The sequence below is a fragment of the Schistocerca nitens genome, chromosome 2 (assembly GCF_023898315.1).
Source record: "Schistocerca nitens isolate TAMUIC-IGC-003100 chromosome 2, iqSchNite1.1, whole genome shotgun sequence".
NCBI classification, from domain to species: Eukaryota; Metazoa; Arthropoda; class Insecta; order Orthoptera; family Acrididae; genus Schistocerca; species Schistocerca nitens.
In genome coordinates this window covers 244,020,700-244,045,554 of record NC_064615.1, presented here as the reverse complement: position 1 = coordinate 244,045,554, position 24,855 = coordinate 244,020,700, and the positions used below count along the sequence as shown (strand labels likewise).

Here is a 24,855-nt window from a genome sequence, read left to right as displayed (position 1 = left end):
CTGGCAGTAGAAAATTTTCAGTCAGTATTTGGCCGGCAAGGGAGGACACGTGGGGGCGTAAAATTCCTTATCACCAGCCGTTACGACAATGTCCTGCATTAAAGTGCCGGCCGGAGTGGCCGTGCGGTTCTAGGCGCTACAGTCTGGAGTCGAGCGATCGCTCCGGTCGCTGGTTCGAATCCTGCCTCGGACATGGATGTGTGTGATGTCCTTAGGTTAGTTAGGTTTAGTTAGTTCTAAGTTCTAGGCGACTGATGACCTCATACGTTAAGTCGCTTAGTGCTCAGAGCCATTTGAACCATTTTTTTGCATTAAAGTCCAAACCTCTCCACAATGTTTCATGAAGTGAAGGTATGACTCCGGCGGTTGGGGACGTTAAGATCGGTCGCCCCTATGGTGCTATCCTAGAGGAGCACACTACGTGCTGCCAACGAGTTTCACCCTCTCCCTTCCCTTCATCCATAACAACACAACCCCAACACTACAGCCGGCCGGTGTGGCCGTGCGGTTCTAGGCGCTTCAGTCTGGAACCGCGTGACCGCTACGGTCGCAGGTTCGAATCCTGCCTCGGGCATGGATGTGTCTGATGTCCTTAGGTTAGTTTGGTTTCAGTAGTTCTAAGTTCTAGGGGACTGATGACCTCAGCTGTTAAGTCCCATATGCTCAGAGCCATTTGAACCCAACACTACACTGCAGTAGCAATCACAGCCATTCACACGACACAGATACACACTTGTCACTAGTCTTCATCTTGCTCGAGCTAGAAACTCGTCGAGTTTTTTCCGAGTTTGGGAATTAAAATTGCGTCCTCTTAAGCTCCACTTAATACAAAACACAAGGTGTTTCTTTTTCTGCTTACCCAGACATGCATCGACATCTTCGTCTCATCTTCTGTGGACCTCAATTTATGTCTGTAAAATGTAATACAAAGTTCATGGCTGTGTTTCTATTTTAGGCCTAAAAACTATAACAAGTACACTTTTTAAATCTTTTAAATTTTTTCGACTCCTCACAAGTCAAGTAATTTCAGCTGAGGAATCGAAACTAATTAAAAACTGCACATGTTATATTTTTAGGCCCAAAACAGAAAAGGAAAAAAGAACTTTGAATGATATTTTCCAGATTAAAAAGTGTACATGTTGTGGTTTTTTGGCCCAAAACAGGAGAGCAACAAAGAAATTTGTATAGTATTTTATAGATATAAATCGAGACTCAACGAAAATGGCATGTAGGTGCCGAAACATATTTGGGTAACAAAGCTATTAAGGCTTTGGTGGTCACTTGTTGACAAATTGCCTGTTGGCTTCTGTCTCGGGCTCTTCGGCCGAAGGTTGTCTGATAATTTTTCTGACGTTTCGCCAGCGTAAGAGGCTGACATTGTCAAAACTTCATCCACCATCGCTAATGGAATTCGGAAGAAGAACCTGAGACGGAAGCCAATAGTCAATTTGTCAAGTCATTGTAAGTAGAACAAGAAATAAATTGTGTTTTGTATAAGGCGTAGTTTAAAAAAATATATAAGACACTTAACATGCGATCAGATGAAGCCAATGGCAAACCATGCCCACTAGGACCTTGCTCAGGACGGTGACACAGGATTCCAGCATCTACATCTACATCATAGATACTCCGCAAGTCACCGTACGATACATGGCGGAGGGTACCCTGTACCACTAACAGCCATTTCCTTTCCTGTTCCACTCGCAACAGAGCGAGGGAAAGACGATGTCTACATGCGTATGAGCCTGAGAGGTGGCATGGTTTGCCAATGGCAAACCATGCCCACTAGGACCTTGCTCAGGACGGTGACACAGGATTCCAGCATCTACATCTACATCATAGATACTCCGCAAGTCACCGTACGATACATGGCGGAGGGTACCCTGTACCACTAACAGCCACTTCCTTTCCTGTTCCACTCGCAACAGAGCGAGGGAAAGACGATGTCTACATGCGTATGAGCCTGAGAGGTGGCATGAGCCCCCTCTCATATTTCTATCTTACGACTCTCCTCTCTATTTGCATGCGGTGGAGGGCTGCTATTCCTTCACACGCGGACTTCCCACGCAGCGTCTCTCGTCACCCGGGTGGTCCGGTGACAGGCGGGTTAAGCCGACGTGTGTGAGGCAGTCGAGTGAATGCTTTGCAGACGCCGACATTGTCAAGAGACACGCCCGCTGGGGTGTGAAGTAGCGGCTGGGCTAGAGGTTCCGTTACTTCGGAGAAACTTAGCGAAAACACTTTCTGGCGGGCTACCAGCGAGGCGTGGGAATGACTTGTGTACCCTGGCAGTTGTGGCGGGAAAATTCCCGCACTTTCTGCAAAATAGTAACGGTGATTGGTTTGCTCAGGGCATAGCGCCGTGACGTAGCAAAATCAGCACAGAAATTGGCGCCAAGAATCTCCATTGGTGGAATGGTAGTGCTCCGGCAATGGAGTGGAATTTCCGCCGGTTTTCGGGTTGCTGATTGGAATGTAACCACGGCCACTGTCGTGGGGGCGGGAATGTTCTGTGTTCGGCCTGTACGGGTGCTCTTGTAGGCAGTCGGCAGTCGCCTTTCGGTCGAGGACGTCGAAGCAACCAGCCCTCGCCTGCGGTACGCCAGATCGTGTTCTGGGAGATAAGAAGACCGTTTGGTAATGTACGTCCGCAGCACCGGCAGATAGGGATTTTCCTAGGTGACAATCAGAGCTCAGCAGGGCACGCCTGTTTATCCTTTTCTAACTTTGTTCTGTTTCGAGTAGCAGCAATTTACTGTTGGGTTAGCTGTGTGTCTCTCTTGAGATTTGAGTGGAAAGGAATTGGCTCCACATACCACTTCGTCTTAAACCTCACGATCTAAGTTAGGGACAACTTCACCTTTATAGTGTTTGTATGAATCTCCAATTTTAGCCAATTTGATGTTTCATAAATATTTCCTGTATTTCTTTTACTATTCTGTGTTTAATCTTAATAAATCATATTGTTATTTTGGACAGAACTTTCATTCTGTTAATCGATAGAGCAACCCTATCATTCCTCACTATGCTAATGAAACCTTGGTTTATTTAACTTATTTATCAAATTAAATTATTGCAGGTGCCAAACTCTCTTCTACTCCACTAGCAGGGTTGATTAGAGTCAGTTCGCGTATTTCTTTTATCCTTGTGCAACAGCAAAAGTCGGAGTTAGAATAGGGGGGGGCTTAGAGGATGATTTACATATGTGGATTCTAGTAGAACTTAGTGATAAATACACTGCTAGCCCCGGCACCTCGCATAATATGGCGACCCTTAGCCTCGGATCTTTCCTGAGAATCACTGATTAACCAACAGTATTCTTAGTACGAACATTCAAATTTTTTTCTCTAATTTTTTTATTGATTAATACCCAAGTTTTTTTTCTGGTAGTTCCGCGTTTAGTTTTAAGTAGCGGCGCATAATTACAGTTTTTGTTTTCAGTGTATATATTTTTGTTTGTTCATTGTTTTTGTGTTTCGTTGATGTGGTGTCCGTACCACATCGCACTTTGTCCGATTTGTGTGCGGTTTCTGTACCACATCAAATTGCATTTGTGATTACAGCGTTGGAACAGCGTTGTTGAAATTTTATGTCTATGTGTAAAACTACAGTGAGTAGATAATTTTTACTGTATATTTTAGATAAATTTGTTTTTCATGAATGATAACGAGAAGTAAGGCACGACTATTATCGAGCGACGCTAAAACAAAAGAGGATAGCACAATGGATAAGGGGCAGTTTACCGACGGGAATAGGTTCGGAGATGAGATGGGCACATTTTTAGCAGGACAGGACGCCAGGGTCATTGATGAGGAAGGTGATTTGGACGCAATCTTAGAGCAGCGTTGCGGCCGTGATTATGATAGTGAGGTAGAGGATGGAACAGAGACAGGCACACAGGTCGAGACGGTAGCAGAAGTTTATAGTCAAACGAACGAGTGCAGACAGAGGGCAGCTCGGTCACGTCAGAGCTCTAGCGGCCAGGTGTCCAGAGTTACATCGCCCATGTTTGAAGAGGATCAAGAAGATGACGTAAACCCAATACTGAGCTTCCTACGATCAATGAAAGAAGAAGCTGATGAACAACGTAAGAAGGAGAAGGAAGAAGATGAGAAACAACGTAAGAAGGAGAAGGAAGAAGATGAGAAACAACGTAAGAAGGAGAAGGAAGAAGCGGAGAAACAACGTAAGAAGGAGAAAGTAGAAGCTGACGAACAGCGTAAGAAGGAGAAAGAAGAAGCTGACGAACAGCGTAAGAAGGAGAAAGAAGAAGCTGACGAACAGCGTAAGAAGGAGAAAGAAGAGGCTGACGAACAGCGTAAGAAGGACACGGAGGCAATAATTTCGCATATAGGGGAAATTCGTGGGGAATTATTAACAATAAAGAAAGAATGTGGAGAAGCAAAACAAATGTCAATGGTAGCACAAAAAGTAGCAGGCCTAGCCAAAACTGCAGCAACAGGGGCAATGATCTCAACTCGCAGGGCGCTTGCGACGTGCGACACAAGTCCACTCCAAATCCCTAGCGGCCTTAAAGACTCAAGGTAATATTGCGGTTACGAACATCACGAAGCGAATGAAAGAAGTAGAGAGTCGGATAGCAAAACTAGAGCGAAACGGGCACACGAGCACTGCGCGTTCGGATACCAATGATGGAGTACACAGGACTGTGTCTCCGAGGAAAAGCCCGCCGTGCTCTAGCCCAGTGACAGCGTGCGGAACGAACAATGCACACGCAGAAACAGCGAGTAATAGCTCCAATAATTGCAGTCCACTTAGAAGAGTGAATGCTGAATGCCACCTCCACTGTGACACAGACGTAGCACATCACAGTTATCAGCAAGATAGAACAGGACACTCAGCAGACGTGCAAGTATCGGAAACGAGTGACAACACCAGTGCGAGTATCAGACAGGATTTTGATCACAATCACTTCCTGTCGATACTAAAATTCCAGAAGTTCAAAGAAAATGGAGGGTCGATGCATCCGAAGAGCTGGGTGATGCAGTTTACAAATTCATTACCGGCATCATGGCCAACCCAGGCAAAATTAGAATTCATGTGTGGACACATCGAAGGCCAAGCAGCGGAAAAGATGCGGGGCGTGGCTGCGACGTGTCGGACTTATCAGGAATTTGTTGGTGCATTCCTGCGGACCTACTGGTCAAAGGAAACACAAGACAGGATTAAAGAGGAAATAATATTTTGTCCTGAACTGGAAGTGTCCGGGCAAAGGAGCGCAACCAAATTTTTTGATGATTTACTCAAGAAGAATCAATTTTTAGATAGTCCATATAGCAAGGGAGAAATCATCAAATTTTGTTTTTCCAAATTGCCGGTTAGGTATCAACAGACACTTGTCGGCAAGTGTGGATCTGACATAGAAGCATTCAAGAGTCTATTGCGCGAACTCGAAGTAGTCTTCGATAAACAAGACGCAAAGGACAGGAAGAAGGCGCAAAATAACAAATACCACGGGCCAGCAAGGGCAGACGACAACAGATCGCATAATCGCGCTCGTCAGTTAGGAAACCAGGGTTACGGAAATCAAGGTTACGCAATTCAAGATTATGGAAACCAGAGACACGGAAACCAGAACGTCAGGGAACAGGGTCAATCTAGACAAGGAATCTGGGACAGGAGGAATAACGAACGGCAAAGCGACCGTAACTGGAGAGAGCGAAATCAAGGACCACAGGAGAACCAGGAGATTGAAATTAGACCTGCAAATCCTAATGCACTTCAGAGGAGGGGGAGTCTGACAAGGGATTGGCGTTAGTCCATAGGACTCCACCACTTCTCTCACACAAAGAAGTTCGTGGAACAATAGTAGTTTAAGTGGTGTACATAGTAGAATAGGCAAATATATGAACCTTTCTTCGGGGAACAATAATCGTTACATTAATAGATCAAGATTGCTAAAGTATTAACACGCTGCGTTGTCTTGCATAAGAATTTACTGCTGCTATCCTCTTTTTGTTTATGTTCGCGATCTCCAATGTCGATGGAGTAGGAGACACTACCTTTCCATGAGCACGGTTTTTGTCCTTTCCTATCTGGTGTCCATGTTGAGGGATAATGATGAGTGAGGAGATGTCGCACAAACGGGCGCATACAAGAACGTGCTCTTAGAAGCGTTCTGAAAAGTCGTGATGCGCTCCATAGCGGTCACAACCAGTTCGTGAGACGTTCATACCAATGCTTGCAGGCACGCGTCAGTGCACTGCAAGATTGTGGTATATTGCGTGATTTCGAGGATGAATATGGGCAGTATAATTTTTACAGTGATGCGCCAGCATCGTTGTCTTGCAAGTCGGGGTGAACCTGTGAGCGTTTGACTCCAATGGTGCCCTAGGGCCTAGACGGTAGAAATGCGGGCATAAAGCCTACCATGCCAATGTGCTGTTTGGGGATTTAGCGTGCTGCTTGTGACTGTCACAGATGAATAACCAAGGAATTATACTTGGAAATTCGTGACATACTGTGTAGCTGGTGTGTGGTGGGCGACGGAATCCTCAACAGGAACCAGTCCTGGCTTGGTCATATTACATTGCTTCTGGAAAGGTGTGCTTTGATCCCGAAAACCGCATCAGATAGAGAAGGAAGTTGCAACTATAAATTTATTGTCGTGTATAGCCATGGCTAACCCAGTCTCTGGAGTTTCAGTGAGGCGTAATGAAAACTCGGAGGTCATGTCGTACGGCGCGCACATCACTGTCGGCAATAGCGGCGAGCAGCGAGACATCTCAACGTAACAGGAATTATGTAAGAGTATTATAAAATAATAATAATAATAATAATAATAATAATAATAATAATAATAATAGAGAGAGTACCATATTCTAGGATAAATTAAACTGTAGGATTTAACAATAACTAGATTAATATTGTGGGGGTTTTCTACCACAAGTGTTGTGTTTGGCGCGCGCCTGTTGGGATGTTATTTTTCAGGTCATCAAATCACAGACCCGAGATGGAGGGACGACCGGCGAGCGAACGTAGAATCGTTGCATGTCTTTATAGTTCAGTAAAACTTCAGCATGCATAATAACATAATTTATTCAGAAGACATAGAATGTAGATCGTTGACATATGGTAGTTAATTCTTGAGCATGTCTACTGTCGATCTATATAATTAATAGTAATATTAGTGCGGGCCCGCACATTTAGTTGTTCATCCATTACAAAGCATCAGTTATCACACACCATGTACATACTGAGATCGGTCTCTACACATATATCATAATAAATTATTTCCATGTCTAGATTAGATGTTATAATGATTGCCATAGATTAATAACTATAAAAGTAAAATAAGAGTGTCTGAAATGACAGACCATCAATGTTTCATTATGTAAATTTATTATAACAGAGAAGGTCATGGGAAAAAGTTAGGCATAAGATTTTTGTAAGAATTGTGCAGATGACGAGGATCGTGGCAATGTGGAGGCCGGCCGGAGCGGGAACAAGAGGTCTACGGCTACCTGCAAGAAAAGAGCGTCAGCACCCCACCTGACGTGAAGGGCGAGAACATCCGGTCCACAGGCTGACAGTCACCCGGCCGCATACCTGAGGGATTACGCGGGACCCTCGCCAGGCCACAAGCGAAAGTGAGGCTGGCCGTTGACACTGACACGCGACCCACACGCGACAGCCTGCTAGCTCTCCGGACGCGGCAGCCGTTTGGAGGGATTCCCTGCGGCAGACCACGTTGTCGTGAGTACACGAAGAAGATCACATATCGTGTCAGAATCTGCGCCTCATGTGCCTCAGGACAGAAAGGGACGCTATGTACTCACCTGTTTGGGTTTTTACAACTCACTAGCATTGGCCGATCTGCATACACAAAGCAGTATCGTGCCACACTAACAAATGTATGGTCTCATTTCTAACTTCTCCTCTCTTTTAGAGAGCAGTTTTAGCAATCGTCACTCCTAGTTCGATCCTGTATGGATGACCTCACACACTTGTGGAGTCACTCCACGTGCCATCATCCCTCGTCGAACTGCAATATTGGGAAACGTAAAGTTCTGTCCAGCGAGAGAAGAGACCTAGACTAGTGATGTATCCCAACGAGTAGACCTCAGAGACAATTAATCGACGTGAGGAGAGACTATCACTGTGTCTTCCTACCGTACTGCCGTGATCATATGCGTGGGTCTGACTACAATCTCAACAGCGTACTGAAGACACTCCAGAACTCCCTATTGCCGTTGCCACAACGTAGCAACAACACCCGACGTTTAGCCTTATGTGATGTCAGTACTGTGGAATTAGTGAAGTGCCACGGATATTTCTAACAATGTGATTTAGTGCCTCATTCTCAGCACAGTCGTGAACTTTGTGCAATGTGCATGCACAATTTGATGCCCCATGAACCTTTTTTTTTTTTTTCTTTCTTAAATTTCTTTCTCTAGTGTTGGTTTTGTAATGTATGTTATACCTTGTATGTGTTTGTGTTTTACACTGTAATTCTTATTACAAATTACTGTATTGTTCTCCACACCATGTTTTTTTTGTATTTTGTATTTATTGTTGTGTGTATGCGAACAGTGTGCCTGAAGTCCCCATAAACTGAAGCAGATACCACCACTGTCATTGTGAATGGACCATCAGTTCAGGGAACATTTTGTAAAGGTTATTCTTGCTGCAGGGAGACAGAATGAATCGGAGGTTGTAATTAGATTCTGACAGCTCACAAAGAGATTGTTAACTTAAATAGTATCATGTGTGAGTGAGTTCAGGTTAGTTTAATGATTAAAATTGTTGTAACATCTTGGGCATTTAATTGCGGAGCACTCCAACTCTGATTGTAAAGAATAAACTGCTCCATATTTGGCTCAGATGCCCGGGCCATATTTAGAGCGTGAATGTCTGCGTGAATCGGTGTTTGGAAGGGGCTCCCTGGGTATGGATGTGTGATGTGAGTGTTAGTGTTCCATATTAAGAAGGTGAAGTTGGCTACATCATAAATAATCCTCCCTCTATGAGCTGCATTTTTCAGTTGCAGTGATTTTCTTTATAGAGTGCGGCATGTGGAGCCAGTTGCGAGATTGTTCTTGGGCGATTGACTCACTACCTTGCTCCTAAGTGAGCCAACCGCTCACCTATTACAATCTAAAATGGCGTAGGGGCTATGAGAGGTGGCATGAGCCCCCTCTCATATTTCTATCTTACGACTCTCCTCTCTATTTGCATGCGGTGGAGGGCTGCTATTCCTTCACACGCGGACTTCCCACGCAGCGTCTCTCGTCACCCGGGTGGTCCGGTGACAGGCGGGTTAAGCCGACGTGTGTGAGGCAGTCGAGTGAATGCTTTGCAGACGCCGACATTGTCAAGAGACACGCCCGCTGGGGTGTGAAGTAGCGGCTGGGCTAGAGGTTCCGTTACTTCGGAGAAACTTAGCGAAAACACTTTCTGGCGGGCTACCAGCGAGGCGTGGGAATGACTTGTGTACCCTGGCAGTTGTGGCGGGAAAATTCCCGCACTTTCTGCAAAATAGTAACGGTGATTGGTTTGCTCAGGGCATAGCGCCGTGACGTAGCAAAATCAGCACAGAAATTGGCGCCAAGAATCTCCATTGGTGGAATGGTAGTGCTCCGGCAATGGAGTGGAATTTCCGCCGGTTTTCGGGTTGCTGATTGGAATGTAACCACGGCCACTGTCGTGGGGGCGGGAATGTTCTGTGTTCGGCCTGTACGGGTGCTCTTGTAGGCAGTCGGCAGTCGCCTTTCGGTCGAGGACGTCGAAGCAACCAGCCCTCGCCTGCGGTACGCCAGATCGTGTTCTGGGAGATAAGAAGACCGTTTGGTAATGTACGTCCGCAGCACCGGCAGATAGGGATTTTCCTAGGTGACAATCAGAGCTCAGCAGGGCGCGCCTGTTCATCCTTTTCTAACTTTGTTCTGTTTCGAGTAGCAGCAATTTACTGTTGGGTTAGCTGTGTGTCTCTCTTGAGATTTGAGTGGAAAGGAATTGGCTCCACATACCACTTCGTCTTAAACCTCACGATCTAAGTTAGGGACAACTTCACCTTTATAGTGTTTGTATGAATCTCCAATTTTAGCCAATTTGATGTTTCATAAATATTTCCTGTATTTCTTTTACTATTCTGTGTTTAATCTTAATAAATCATATTGTTATTTTGGACAGAACTTTCATTCTGTTAATCGATAGAGCAACCCTATCATTCCTCACTATGCTAATGAAACCTTGGTTTATTTAACTTATTTATCAAATTAAATTATTGCAGGTGCCAAACTCTCTTCTACTCCACTAGCAGGGTTGATTAGAGTCAGTTCGCGTATTTCTTTTATCCTTGTGCAACAGCAAAAGTCGGAGTTAGAATAGGGGGGGCTTAGAGGATGATTTACATATGTGGATTCTAGTAGAACTTAGTGATAAATACACTGCTAGCCCCGGCACCTCGCAAGCCCTAATTTCTGGTATCTTAGTTTCATGGTCCTTGCACGCAGTGTATGCTGGCGGCTGTAGAATCGTCCTGCAGTCAGCTTCAAATGCCGGTTCTGTAAATTTTCTCGGCAGTGTTTCCCGAAACGAACGTCGCCTTCCCTCCAGGGATTCCCACTTGAGTTCCCGAAGCATCTTCGTAATTCTTACTTGTTGTTCGAACCTACCGGTAACAAATATAGCAGCCCACCTCTGAATTGCGTCGATGTCTTCATTCAGTCCCACCTGGTGCGGATCCCAAAAACTCGAGCAGTACTCAAGAATATGTCGCACCTGCGTCCTATGTGCGATCTCCTTTACAGGTGAACCACTGTCCCAATAAACCGAAGTCGACCGTCCGCCTTTCCTACCACATATCTCACGTGCTCGTTCCATCTCGTATAGCTTTTCAATGTTACACCCAGATATTTAAACGATTTGACTGCGCCGAGCAAGACACTAGTAATATTGTATCCAAACACTACATCTGCTGCCTCTACACTCATTAATGAGTATGGGACACTATGTCATGTTATAAACAGTATTGTTGCTTCTAATTTCAAAGTCATTTACAACTGAGTTGCTGAGAACCATAAGGGCCTAAGGCAAACCATGACTGAGCCCACATTTAATTGAATGTTAGAGAAACCACTGAGACAGCTCTTCGTGAATGTTCATATACGTACACTGTGGACCCACACAAAATCAACCGACGTCAGAAGCGTGTATAAATGCTACAGTCTCATAATCGATGTGCTTTAGGGCCTTTGGTTCTCTGCGGCTGAAATATACTGTATGGTCACGATAGCTGAGTGGATACAGTCTGCTTTCCGCAGCGCTGCGGCGAGGACGTCTTGTTTACGTCCCGTCCGCGCGGTCGCGAGTGCCCGTAGTTGTTTAATACTTCGTCGCGGCTAGTTTAGAGTCCATCACTACCGACGCAACATGGCACATTCATACAGACAAACCACCATCAAGATCAGTTTTCAAACCGATCATGCACGACCGCGAGCTTTTGAAGTGGAACGTTTTCTACGTGACGACGTTAAAATTGACCCGCGAGACATAATTGGTATCCATCTCTCTATCACGAGCAGTGTTGTCTACGTCAAGCTAGTAAGTGACGAGGTGTGCAACAGAATCGTGAGCGCACATGCGAACGATCTTAAATTCAAACATTCTGATGGCCATATTGGGGCGGTCTCTATCGATCACGCGGGGCTTGGCCTCCGTACGATACGCGTCTTCGAACTCCCTTTCGAAGTACCACCGGACGTAGTCACCGCGGCTTTCCAGCCCTACGGCAAAGTGATCAGCCATATGGCCGAAAAATGGACCACCTTTACAACGTACCCCGTTCTTAACGGGGTACGACAGATTAAAATTTAACTGACCAAACATGTTCCGTCATATCTTGTCATCGGCGGATGTAGGGCGATCATTATGTATGACGGTCAGCCACGCACTTGCTCTGGTTGTGGCCAAGTAGGGCATGTCCGGTCGGATTGTCTCCGACGACGGCTTACTCAAATCCCGGCAGGTGAATCTATGACTCCTTCTACGGTGACGACCCTTCCTCTCAATTACGCCGAAGTTACACGGGCAGCAACCTTTTCCGATGCTGACGACAGTAGTCCGATAGCCGCCCCCGATGGAGAGACCAAAATGGCTTCTGCAGCACAGGATCCGGCCACTACAACGGCGCCCCCACCTGAAGATAATCACCGACCGACCTTGCAAGAAGGCGTGGATGCCAGGATGGACATTGACCCACGGGTTGTGCCGACAGCGGCTTTTCTTCCAGACACCGGAGCAGCTGACGAAATCCACCCACATTCAGATACTGAAACACATGTCCGTAAACAGCGTTCCCCGCGAAAACACAAGAGACGGCGGCGTGCTCCATCGGACGAGTGTTTGCAGCGATCGTCTGACATGGACTGTGGAACTTCCGACGATGGTACCGGCGGTACAGAGGCCGCTGTAACTTCAAACTCAACGGATCGCCGTGGTGACGGCTTCAGCACTTCAGACCCCACAGCACAGCAGGATCACAAGCAGACAACCGCTGCCGCTTCCCAGCCAGCAGAGCCGATGGAGTCAGCGCCGAGTGCCGCAGCAGCCACTAACAGCCACCAACAGCCGATGGTGTTTCATGGCGACTGGGCGGACGACTGTGAGGAACACTCCTTGCCCATCGTGTCGGACGACACGGGGGGAAATTTACCCCACCAGTGTTGATCCTTTCCCGCCGTCAGTTACAGTGACGAGACAGCCTTACCAGGGTATTGATGGCCAACACGGATGCTGTGGATAGACCTCAAACTTATCGCGTTGCAACTATAAACATCAACACTATACGAACGCGCGCTAAGTTATCCTTGCTTCAGGATATGTTGAACTCTGCTTCCATCGACATAGCCCTTCTCCAGGAAGTGTACGTCGACGACTTCCCAGGCATGTACGGTTACGATGCTTGCGTCTCTCCAGCTTCCCCAACAGGCAGCGGTGTCGCTGTACTTCTTCGGGAAGGGATAGTGGCGGACGATATCCTGTTTCTGCCTGGGGCAAGAGGAATGGCACTCACAGTACTGGGGGTCCGCCTTATCAATATCTACGCACCTTCCGGGACGGACAAACGTCGCGAACGTTCACGATTCTTTGCGGAAGACGTCGCCCCGCTCTTCCAAAGCCGCCACGACCATCTGGTGTTTGGAGGTGACTTCAATTGCGTGCTGGCGCCCAGAGATCAACTCCCACGACATAATCCGTGCCCGGAACTCGGGGCGCTAATTCGAGACCTGCAGATGGTGGACACTTGGGAACATCTTCACGGCCACCGACCGGGATTCACGCACTTCACAAGTCACTCTTCCAGTCGTATCGATCGGATTTATGTCTCACGCTCTCTCGCCGCTGGAACACAGGATGCGGAACTGTGGCCTGCAGCATTCTCGGACCACTCAGCTTACATTTGTGCCGTCACCCTGCGGCGGCAAAAAGTGTGGAGAAGCCGCAGCCCGTGGAAATTAAACATCGCTCACCTGTCGTACCCGGATTGCCGCCAAGCCGTTGAGGATACGTGGCATTCGTGTGAAAGTCGCCTCCGTGCATATCCCACGACGATCCGCTGGTGGTTGGACTGCGCCAAACCGGCACTGAGGCGAACGTTGATAACCTACGGTCGTGACCACGCTACTTGGCGAAGACATACACTCGACTTTTACTTCCGGGTCCTGCGCGACTGCGATGCTATGGCGCCGTCTCCGGAACGACAAACGGCGGTCCACCGTGCTAAGGCTCAGATCCTCGCTCATATGCGACGCCACCTAGAGGGGGTAGTCATCCGCTCGAGGACGCAGGATCGGATACCGAGCGAACGCCCGTCAATGTTCCACGTCCTTCGTGAACGTAAACGACGCCAACGAGCGCTGATACGCTTCATCGACACGGAGGACGGTCATCGCCTCACCACGCAACAAGACATAAACACAGCGTTCTACAATCATTATTCCCAACTCTATTCCGCTCAGACCCCTGATCCGACAGCACTGGAGGACGTCTCTCAGACGATTTACGGCACCGTCACCCCGGCAATGGAAGTGGCCTTGATGGAAGAAATTACAGAAGAAGAAGTGATCGACGCCATTAGAAAAGGTGCTGTCAACAAGTCTCCGGGTCCTGATGGCCTCCCCTTGGAATTTTACCGGACTTTTCAATATTTATTAGCCTCCCGATGGACGGACATCTGTCGCGAACTCCTATCCCCGGACGTGCCGCTCCCTGCGGCCCTTGTGGAAGGGATGATTATTCCTATTCACAAACCGTCCGGTGGCTCACGACTGCAGGACTACCGCCCGTTGACGCTACTGAACTGCGACTTTAAGATCTTTTCTCGACTGTTGGCGGCACGGATACGCCTGACCCTACGAAATGTTATCTCACCCGATCAAACGTCATTAGGAGGCGACAATAATATTCAAACAGCACTCTGTGAATATCGTGACTTGATCTCACTGGCGAGGGCATGTCGTCTGAAGGGTGCACTGGCGGCAATCGATTTTAGTCAAGCTTTCGACCTAGTGGACCACAACTATTTGGAAGCGGTCCTCCAACATATGCCGTACCCACAGCCATTCGTCACGGTCGTCATGCGACTACTCCATGGCGCGACGTCCAAGGTGATCGTCAACGGCCGACCTTCGCAGCCCCTCACCATTTCTCGATCGATACGCCAAGGGTGCCCTCTGTCCACTTTACGTTACGCTGTGGCCATGGAACCTCTCCTCTGCGGCCTGCGCCAACGACTAACGGGTATGACGTTACGAGGCCGCACTTTCCGGTGTAAAGCGTACGCTGACGACCTGGTGATTGTCATCCGCCACGGTGACGACACCGCTAGCGCACTAAATTGGATAACGAAATATGGCATGGCCACTGGTAGTCGTATCAACGTCACAAAATCGGTGGCGATGAACATCGGGGTCGGATTGTCTGAGAACAGTGTCACCCCCTTACAGCTCAGAGATAGTTTGAAATGTCTCGGCATTGACTTTACAGACGATATACGACGGACCGCTGCTCACAACTTTCGACGGCTTTTACGGAATGTTCGGACTGGAATTGCCAACAACCGCCTACGAGCCCTGGACATCGTCCAACGGACCCAGTATGTTAACACACATTTAGCGTCACGCATTCCGCACATCGCCCAGATATTACCTATACCGGTGATGTTAGCTCGCCGTATACTTGCGGCTTTTGGGTCCTTCGTGAGTTCAGGAATGCTTTTCAAGATCAAATATGAGACTCTCACCCTTCCTCCGGATCGGGGAGGGCTTGGCCTTTATCACGTTTATGACAGAGCGGTCGCCCTATTTGTGAGCACATTAGTCAAACTATGGCACCGCCGTCCGGACAGTCTGACCAGTTTGTTAATAGAAGAACTAGCACCGCCCTCCCTGTTGCCGCCTGTGCCGATACACCACGTCCCCTCCTCGCTCTTCTACATCGGTGTCTTTTACCTCGAACTCAGTTACGTTCGACTTGCCTTACCAGCGACTCAAATGGCGACGGCAAAGACAGTTTATAGGGTCCTGCAACGTGGACGACCCGATAACGTCGTGGAGAGGAAGCACCCGAACGTCAACTGGCGAGTAGTGTGGAGGACAATTCACCACGTAACACTGGACACTGACGTCACGGCGATGTGGTATATCACTGTCAACGGTAAGCAGGTGACCAGATCAAGGCTACATGCGATCCACATGGTAGACTCATCCACGTGCACGAGCTGTGGCGTTCAAGACGACGATGAACAACGTCTTAGGTGTGGCGAGTCTACGGCAGTGTGGCACTTAGTGAGGCAAATGTCAGCATACTTCCTTCGGGTAACGCCGAATCATATCGACCCCAAGACTATCTTATTCCCGGATGAAACGTATTACCCACGCACTAAAACTAATGCAATGACGTGGCTTCGTGGACATGCAGTGCATTATTTGTTTCAAGACGGCACTAAGGACACTTTAGACTTTTGGAACTATTTGCAGGAACGACATTGCAAGATCCTCCGTAACCCTAAGTATCGCCAATATTTTTCCAATTTTTTGTGGAGTGCGTTCCACGACCCTCCACGTAGCTGGAACATCACGGGTAAGAGAAGCTAAAATTACATACGATGATAGAACACTACACGGTACAACGTGGGATCTACTTTCATCATTACGAGAAGTCATACCTGGATGATACAGCAGATGGAGAGTTTCGTTGTGAACCCTCACACTCTGTAGCAGTATTGGCCCCATTTCCTCTTTTTGTCCCCGGTGCGAAAAGGTCTTCGCAGTTTTAGTTTTCCCATCCGGTGCAAGATGTAGCACTGGTTAATGGTGGTATGGATTCCACCCTTCAGTTTTGTTTCATGGTTTCCTTCGCCCTGCAGTTTGCTCTCTTTCTTTATGCCTTTTTCTACAACTATTAGCATGGTTCTAGTTATGTGCGTCCCCAACTCGACGCAAAGAGTGCACTTACTAGTTTTCAGTTCCTTACTGTTAAAAAAATAAAAAAAATAAAAAAATGAAAAAAAAAATAAAAAAATAAATAAATGAATAAATAAACTTAAAAAAATCACAATAATGCACCAACTGCATCCTTTGTACCACTTCACATCCCCGGGATGGGAGGAGGGAGACATCGTGGACAGGCCTCGGGTCGCGACCCCTGCCCACCTTGCCTCCGCCAGCCCACTACCTGATAAAAAAAATATATATATATAAAAAAATAAAAAAAAAAGTGGTCAGCGTGACGGATTGCCGTTCTACGGGTCCGGGTTCGATTCCCCGCTGGGTTGGGGATTTTCTCCGCTCATGGACTGGGTTTTGTGCTCTCTCCATCATCATTTCATCCCCATCCGGCGCGCAGGTCGCCCAATGTGGCGTCGAATGTAACAAGACCTGCACCAAGACGGCCGGACCTACCCCGCAAGGGACCTCCCGACCAATGACGCCAAACGCTCATTTCCAATTACACTGTGCCACACAATTGATGGACCACTTTTTCCAAACGCCGTAATTGTCTCTCACTGCAAGTAAATGGTGGAAATTTGGCTCAAAGGTGCCTAGAACCTTCCTCTGTAATACTGAAAAAGCGTGGCATTGTGCGATGTTACGCTCGGGCTCAGCGACGATTCTTGATAACACATGCGAAAAAGGCCAAAGCTCAGCAGTCCGTGTGTGACGTAAGATGGGTGAATGATGTCACATTAGCACCCAATTTCACCACAGTTTTTCCCAATGCCATCGTGGCCGCGTGACACGATGGGAAGGCTGTCACAGCCCCTCTTACCTAAATTTCACCCCTTCTTTGACGCCTCTGCGATGGAGGTCAGAACCGCTGAAATCACACGGTTTTCTTATGGGTGACCGAGGACACAGCAACGCTCAGAATCAACCCAAAAGGCCTTAGGCGATGGCATAAAGGGCGCCAATGAAACCACACCTTTCCTTGGTGCCTTGATTCCGACACATTTCGGGGTCTAAAACGGCAGTTCCCTATTTGGTGATCAGCAGGAAGACGTTCTTGCCAGCATTTCACACTGCTGACCCGCACGGGCGATTCAACCCTTCCTGTATAGCGCGTCGCCGAGCCCGAAGCTACGTCGCAGGACGCCTCGCTTTTGCACCACTGAAAGGGTACAGTACCGCCCGACATTGAAAATACGTACAACATTCTTCGTTATTCTTGTCAGAACAACATATTTTTTGTAATAATAACTCAATTTCAATTAATACAGCGAAGCCGGATACCAGTGTAGGAAAGAAGGACAATTTATTTATTTAATTGATCACAGGTGCACTCCCACAAAATGAATCCCTACATCCAGTTTGACGAGATCTGTGAAATGAATCAATGTATGGTCGTCTGCCAACCGCAGATAGTGAATATGCAATACATAATCATCTTTGAGACGGTCCTTTGGTCACCTTTCGTGGAACCAAAGAGATGAAATCTTCCTGAGCTTTGAGCGCCTGAAATGTAGCTGACCAATACGGTGGCATGGTGCTTCCCCACCTCAGCGGAAGGTGCAAGATGACCTGAAGAACGGCCATGTTTCAGCACTATGGCGCTGGATCTTGTGTTGGTAAGACCTGTCTTAGGTGTGCTCCGTAAAGACAAAAGAGTGGAGAGAATGGTATGCATGTGAAATACTTAAGAGTAGTTTGGAATAATTATTTCTCTATTTCAGGAACTTTTGGGGGGAGAATTAAATGACAGGCAGGTAATATTAAGGGGATCTTAAACCACGTGTAGTACTAAGTTGAAATACTTGCGAGTGCTAGTACTAAGTTGAAATACTTCCGAGTGCTAAAGTTAAGCTGAATTACTGGCGTGTGTACTATAAGTTGGAAATATTTAAGAAATGGCGTGTGCAGGACTTGAAATTAGAGACGAGCACTTCCACGTGGTGAGTACTGTGTGAGACAAAGGATAAAGAGAAGTACTCGTCCAAGGTATCAGTTGAGGACTTGCGTGTGTGACTAATATGATCTTAATATTACTTTGCGTGTTAAGTTTCCGTGTGATTCAAACAATACTCTGAGAGAGAAGTAAGCTGAGTCAGCCGTCTATCCAGCAACACTTTGCTCGCAATGCACGGGAAGACGTGCATGTATCCTCCAGAGTTCGTGGTAGGAAAGATGAATATGATCTTAATATTACCTTTGCGTGTTATGTTTCCGTGTGACGCTAGATTCAAACTCTAATACTCTGATAGAGAAGCAAGGTGAGTCAGCCGTCTATCCAGCAACGCCACTTGGCTTGCATTGCACAGGAAGACGTGCATATATCCTCCAGCGTTCGTAGTAGGAAAGAAAAGTTACGAAGTGGGGCAGTGTGAAACTGGGATGAATACTATTGAAGTGGGAAAGCTGAAAGTGAAGTGATTCTAACGTTGTGACTATTCTTTGTGATGTATTGTATGTTGCCAGTGTGATGTATTTCATGTAATTTAAGTATGTGTGGTTTGCATGGGAGAGTAGCAAGATAGGTTCAGAGGTAGTGGGTTATGCATGTTCATTTTTGTACCGCTCGGTCTGGAGGGAATTTTCGTGATGATGGGTGTGAGAGTCGAAGTGTGAGATGTAGCAAAAGATACACCATCCTATCCAGAAAGTGCACTGTAGCGTTAGATAATTACGAGACCATAAGATAGAGAATCACCAATGTAAAGCCATGCCCACTGGGCGGAGTTTCTCATGTGTAACTGTTGTATAAAATATAATGGTGTGTTTAGGTTATCTTTGAATCATAATAGAATTTATCGGAATAAAAAAAGACAGTGAAAAGAAAAAGATTGGTGGCCTTGTTCTTCGAATAGTGTGTAGTCATGATATCTAGAATTTATAATGTGTGCGCCATTCATATGCAGTGCGATGGCCACGTGTTGATCAAAGCCGTTGGGTAAGAAAGAAAATGTGGTATTGCCAGTGCCTACTGAACAACCAGAGTTGTGTAAATTACTAACAGTCAGATGTGCGTTATCCGTTTCCGTTACGTAATATTCAAACAGGAGAATAATTTGTTGGTTAATTGTGAGTACTAGAGCTCACAATCAGTCATTGATGTTACTCGATAAATAAGAATAAATCCACTCACTTGGCAGACCACTCATCTTGCAGGCCTGACTGCTTGATGCCACAGTATGAGCAAGGCATGTGCGTGCCTCTCACCATTACAGGGGAAGGTCTTAGGCACCGTTGAGCGAAATATAAGACTTAAATGTTGCAACGGGAGGCAATTGCAGCTTTCCGAAAAAGGGATCCTTTAATTGTTTTGCGCAGTGTAATGTTCCCCCAAAAAGGTGGTCATTGCGGCTGCAGGGTCTCTGTAAAAAAAACGTGGAGCCCGTAAAATGTGCTCTACGTGTTGAATGGATAAACCGCCTCTGACTTGACTATTATTTTTTACCTCGCAGAATCATTCAACATCACATCGTCGTAATAAACATGTGGTCTTAGTTACGCAGCTACAGAAGCAACACCAATTTACTCGCTAAATTGACTCCCAAATAAAAGGAACGACTTCCACGGGCTCGTTCTGACAGTCAGGACGACATGTGGCCTGTCATGCTGTCGAAAGTCCCTTCAGATCGCGAAAGAAGAAGCACAGTTTTGCCGGCACGCATCGGGGCCTTTTTTTCCTTCTCCGTGAGTTTAGCGCTTGCAGTTGCAAAACAGGAGTTTCGAACTGAGATTGATTGCGGTTGTGCGCAATTTCTACTGGATTTAGGGCAGGACGAACGTCTCTGACTCAGCCGTCCGCGAGCTCATAAGGCGCAGCTCATTACGATGGAACTCGTAAAGCAAGTTCCTCATTAAAGCTTCACTCATTGGGGAAAGTCGCCCGCCGCGACGGATACAGCGTAGGAAGAAAACAAAGACTTTGGCGAGACGGGAAAAAAGGAACTAATCCCCATTCTGCCGCATCTTATTACATCGCCGATACTCGCATTAAATACGGAGGTCGCCATTGTAGTATTTACTACTGCTTATAAATTGTAATTACGAGAGGCGCAGCGTGTTTTTCGGTGGCGGCCGACGGGGATCGGCAATTATCTATCAATCAGTCGGCGTCTTACCGTGCAGGCGGCTGTAATAGCCGTTTTTGTGGAAACTGCCACACAAGAAGCTCCCGGTTCGGCGTCGTGTGTGGGAGGCAGAGCTTTTTATTCTCAGCGCTCGAGGTTCCCCACAGGTGCCTCTTACCGCGGACCGCGAGCGGAGAGAAGTTTCCAGAACAACACCCACCGTGCTTCTCGCTCGCACTCCGAAGTAAACTAGTTGTCAGGGAAACGAAGCAGCATCGGACTGTCATCAAACGTGAGGAGAACGAAATGTGGAATTTTGGAAACAATGTTACTAAGTGAATGGCTATGAGCACTATGGGACTTAACATCTCAGATCATCAGTCTCCTAGAACTTAGAACTACTTAAACCTAACTAACCTAAGGGCATCACACACATCCATGTCCGAGGCAGGATTCGAACCTGCGACCGTAGCGGTCGCGCGGTTCCAGACTGAAGCGCCTAGAACCGCTCGGCCACAACGGCCGGCAACAGTGTTACTAAGTGAATGTAGTACAAGAGTTACTTGTTCCTTGTACCATGCGCATGATATACACTTCCAGAGGATGGAAAAGAGCTAATTTATTAGTCTGAGGTACGGAACCTTGGTCTCGACATGAGTCAGTCGAAAGTTACGAAGCGAACCGTATACAAAAATACAAAAGACTGAAATACCTAGTTTACGACTTTACATAAGTAAAGCGTCCACATTGATGCCTCTCACTAAAAAAAAAAAAAAATGATGTGTTCTGGATGCTGTTGTTGTTCCTCAGAGTTAAAATAGGCAGACACCTGCTGCACAGTATCAGTAAAAAAATCTTTGTGGATGCATGCAGTTTCTGTATGGATTTCAAGGGAAACTTATACCATTTTTCCTGCAAATTGTGCATTTCTTAATACGAAAAAGGATAGTATCAAATGGTTCAAATGGCTCTGAGCACTATGGGACTCAACTGCTGAGGTCATTAGTCCCCTAGAACTTAGAACTAGTTAAACCTAACTAACCTAAGGACATCACAAACATCCATGCCCGAGGCAGGATTCAAACCTGCGACCGTAGCGGTCTTGCGGTTCCAGACTGCAGCGCCTTTAACCGCACGGCCACTTCGGCCGGCAAGGATAGTATCCTACGACTATAACATCAATGTATCACCGTTGGAATCGGCTAACTCACACAAATACATGGGTGTAACACTTTGTAGGGATGTGAAATGGAATGATCACATAGGTTCAGTCGTGGTTAGGCAGGTAGCAGACTTCGGTTTGTTGGTAGAATGCTGGGCGACTGTAATCAGTCTACAAAGGAGATTGGTTGCAAATCACTCGTGCGACCCATCCCAGAATACTGCTGAAGTGTGAAAAGGGCAGCTCGAATGGTCAGAGGTTTGCTTAATCCGTGGGAGAGTATTACAGAGATAGTGAAGGAACTGAACTGGAAGGCTCTTGAAGATAGACGTAAACTATCCCTAAAGAGTCTATTAACAAAGTTTCAAGAATTGGCTTTAAATGGTGACTCAAGGATTATGTTACAGTCCCCTACGTATCGATCACATAGGGATCGTGAAAATAAGATTAGAATAATTACAGCACGCACAGAGGCATTCGAACAATCATTCTCCCCGCGCTCCATACGTGACTGGAACTGGAAGAACCCTACTAACTGGTACAATGGGACATACCCTTTGCCATGCGCCTCAAGGTGGTTTCCAGAATATAGATGCAGATTTAGAAATTGTGGAAAGTCTGGCAAACGATAATGGAGGTGGATAGCGATTACACACCCTTTTCTCCAAATATAATGGATCGAATACACTGAAGCGCCAAAGAAACTGGCACAGGCATGCGTATTCAAATACAGAGATATGTAAACAGGCAGAATACGGTGCTATGGTCGGCAATGCCTAGTAAAACAAGTGTCTGGTACATTTGTTAGATCGGTTACTGCTGAAGCGGTGTGCGCATATTAATTTGTCGTCATTTAAAACGTGTTGTCATAAAATTATATTAATATAGGCCGCAGACCTGAGAGACAGTTTGTAAACGTGATTTATTGCATCTTCTCGCGCCGAGCGAAGTGTCGCAGTGATCGGGCACCTTGGTTCAAAAATGGTTCAAATGGCTCTGAGCACTACGGGACTTAACATCTGTGGTCATCAGTCCCCTAGAACTTAGAACTACTTAAACCTAACTAACCTAAGGACATCACACACATTCATGCCCGAGGTAGGATTCGAACCTGCGACTGTAGCAGTCGCGCGGTTCCGGACTGCGCGCCTAGAACCGCTAGACCACCGCGGCCGGCTCGGGCACCTTGGTTTCTCTAAATCGCTTCAGACAAATGCTGGGATGGTTCCTTTGAAACGGCACAGCCGATTTCCTTCCCCGTTCTTCCCTAAGCCTATTGGACCGATGACATCGCTGTTCGGTTCCCTCCCCCAAATCAACAAGCAAATCGTCTTTTCGCGCAACAGTAATAACATAAATGTACGTTTTTTTTCCAGCTGTTTGTCGCAAGCAGCGATAACAACATATGAACTCCTACCACTGCTCCATTAGTCGGGGATGCTAGGTTATCTGTGATGCATCGCGTGTTACGGGAAGAATTACTTACCCTTTTGTTTTTGTTCTGATTGGCCTGTGGCGTTCTATAGCTGCAAACGTGTTTAGTTAACTATCAAACAAATTTCTGTGAATCCAAGATAATTAGAAAAGGGGGTTGGGTTGTTTGGGGAAGGAGACCAGACAGCGAGGTCATCGGTCTCATCGGGTTAGGGAAGGACGGGGAGGGAAGTCGGCCGTGACCTTTCAAAGGAACCATCCCGGCATTTGCCTGGAGCGATTTAGGGAAATCACGGAAAACCTAAATCAGGATGGCCGGAGGCGGAATTGAACCGTCGTCATCCCGAATGCGAGTCCAGTGTGCAAGTCACTGAGCTACCTCGCTCCGTAATTAAAAAGGTAAAATACATATCTTCGACAAACCTCCTGAGATAACTACCTCTACAGATAGCATTCACACAGTTGAATCAGGAGTGATCGTGGGTTCCAACCTGCTTGTAATCCAGCTTTATACACTCCTGGAAATTGAAATAAGAACACCGTGAATTCATTGTCCCAGGAAGGGGAAACTTTATTGACACATTCCTGGGGTCAGATACATCACATGATCACACTGACAGAACCACAGGCACATAGACACAGGCAACAGAGCATGCACAATGTCGGCACTAGTACAGTGTATATCCACCTTTCGCAGCAATGCAGGCTGCTATTCTCCCATGGAGACGATCGTAGAGATGCTGGATGTAGTCCTGTGGAACGGCTTGCCATGCCATTTCCACCTGGCGCCTCAGTTGGACCAGCGTTCGTGCTGGACGTGCAGACCGCGTGAGACGACGCTTCATCCAGTCCCAAACATGCTCAATGGGGGACAGATCCGGAGATCTTGCTGGCCAGGGTAGTTGACTTACACCTTCTAGAGCACGTTGGGTGGCACGGGATACATGCGGACGTGCATTGTCCTGTTGGAACAGCAAGTTCCCTTGCCGGTCTAGGAATGGTAGAACGATGGGTTCGATGACGGTTTGGATGTACCGTGCACTATTCAGTGTCCCCTCGGCGATCACCAGTGGTGTACGGCCAGTGTAGGAGATCGCTCCCCACACCATGATGCCGGGTGTTGGCCCTGTGTGCCTCGGTCGTATGCAGTCCTGATTGTGGCGCTCACCTGCACGGCGCCAAACACGCATACGACCATCATTGGCACCAAGGCAGAAGCGACTCTCATCGCTGAAGACGACACGTCTCCATTCGTCCCTCCATTCACGCCTGTCGCGACACCACTGGAGGCGGGCTGCACGATGTTGGGGCGTGAGCGGAAGACGGCCTAACGGTGTGTGGGACCGTAGCCCAGCTTCATGGAGACGGTTGCGAATGGTCCTCGCCGATACCCCAGGAGCAACAGTGTCCCTAATTTGCTGGGAAGTGGCGGTGCGGCCCCCTACGGCACTGTGTAGGATCCTACGGTCTTGGCGTGCATCCGTGCGTCGCTGCGGTCCGGTCCCAGGTCGACGGGCACGTGCACCTTCCGCCGACCACTGGCGACAACATCGATGTACTGTGGAGACCTCACGACCCACGTGTTGAGCAATTCGGCGGTACGTCCACCCGGCCTCCCGCATGCCCACTATACGCCCTCGCTCAAAGTCCGTCAACTGCACATACGGTTCACGTCCACGCTGTCGCGGCATGCTACCAGTGTTGAAGACTGCGATGGAGCTCCGTA

At 47.3% G+C, this 24,855-nt stretch overlaps 1 long non-coding RNA gene across 2 annotated transcripts in view; it reads right to left on the bottom strand.

Moving 5' to 3' along the window:
• Positions 1-24,855, bottom strand: part of LOC126234337 (uncharacterized) — a 215,836-nt gene that overhangs the window by 164,223 nt on the left and 26,758 nt on the right. The window contains exon 2 of one of the 2 annotated variants that reach the window (XR_007544712.1): positions 7,513-7,696. This is a non-coding gene — a long non-coding RNA (uncharacterized LOC126234337). The remainder of the gene's footprint in view (positions 1-7,512; positions 7,697-24,855) is intronic. The other variant, XR_007544713.1, reaches the window with a different exon arrangement.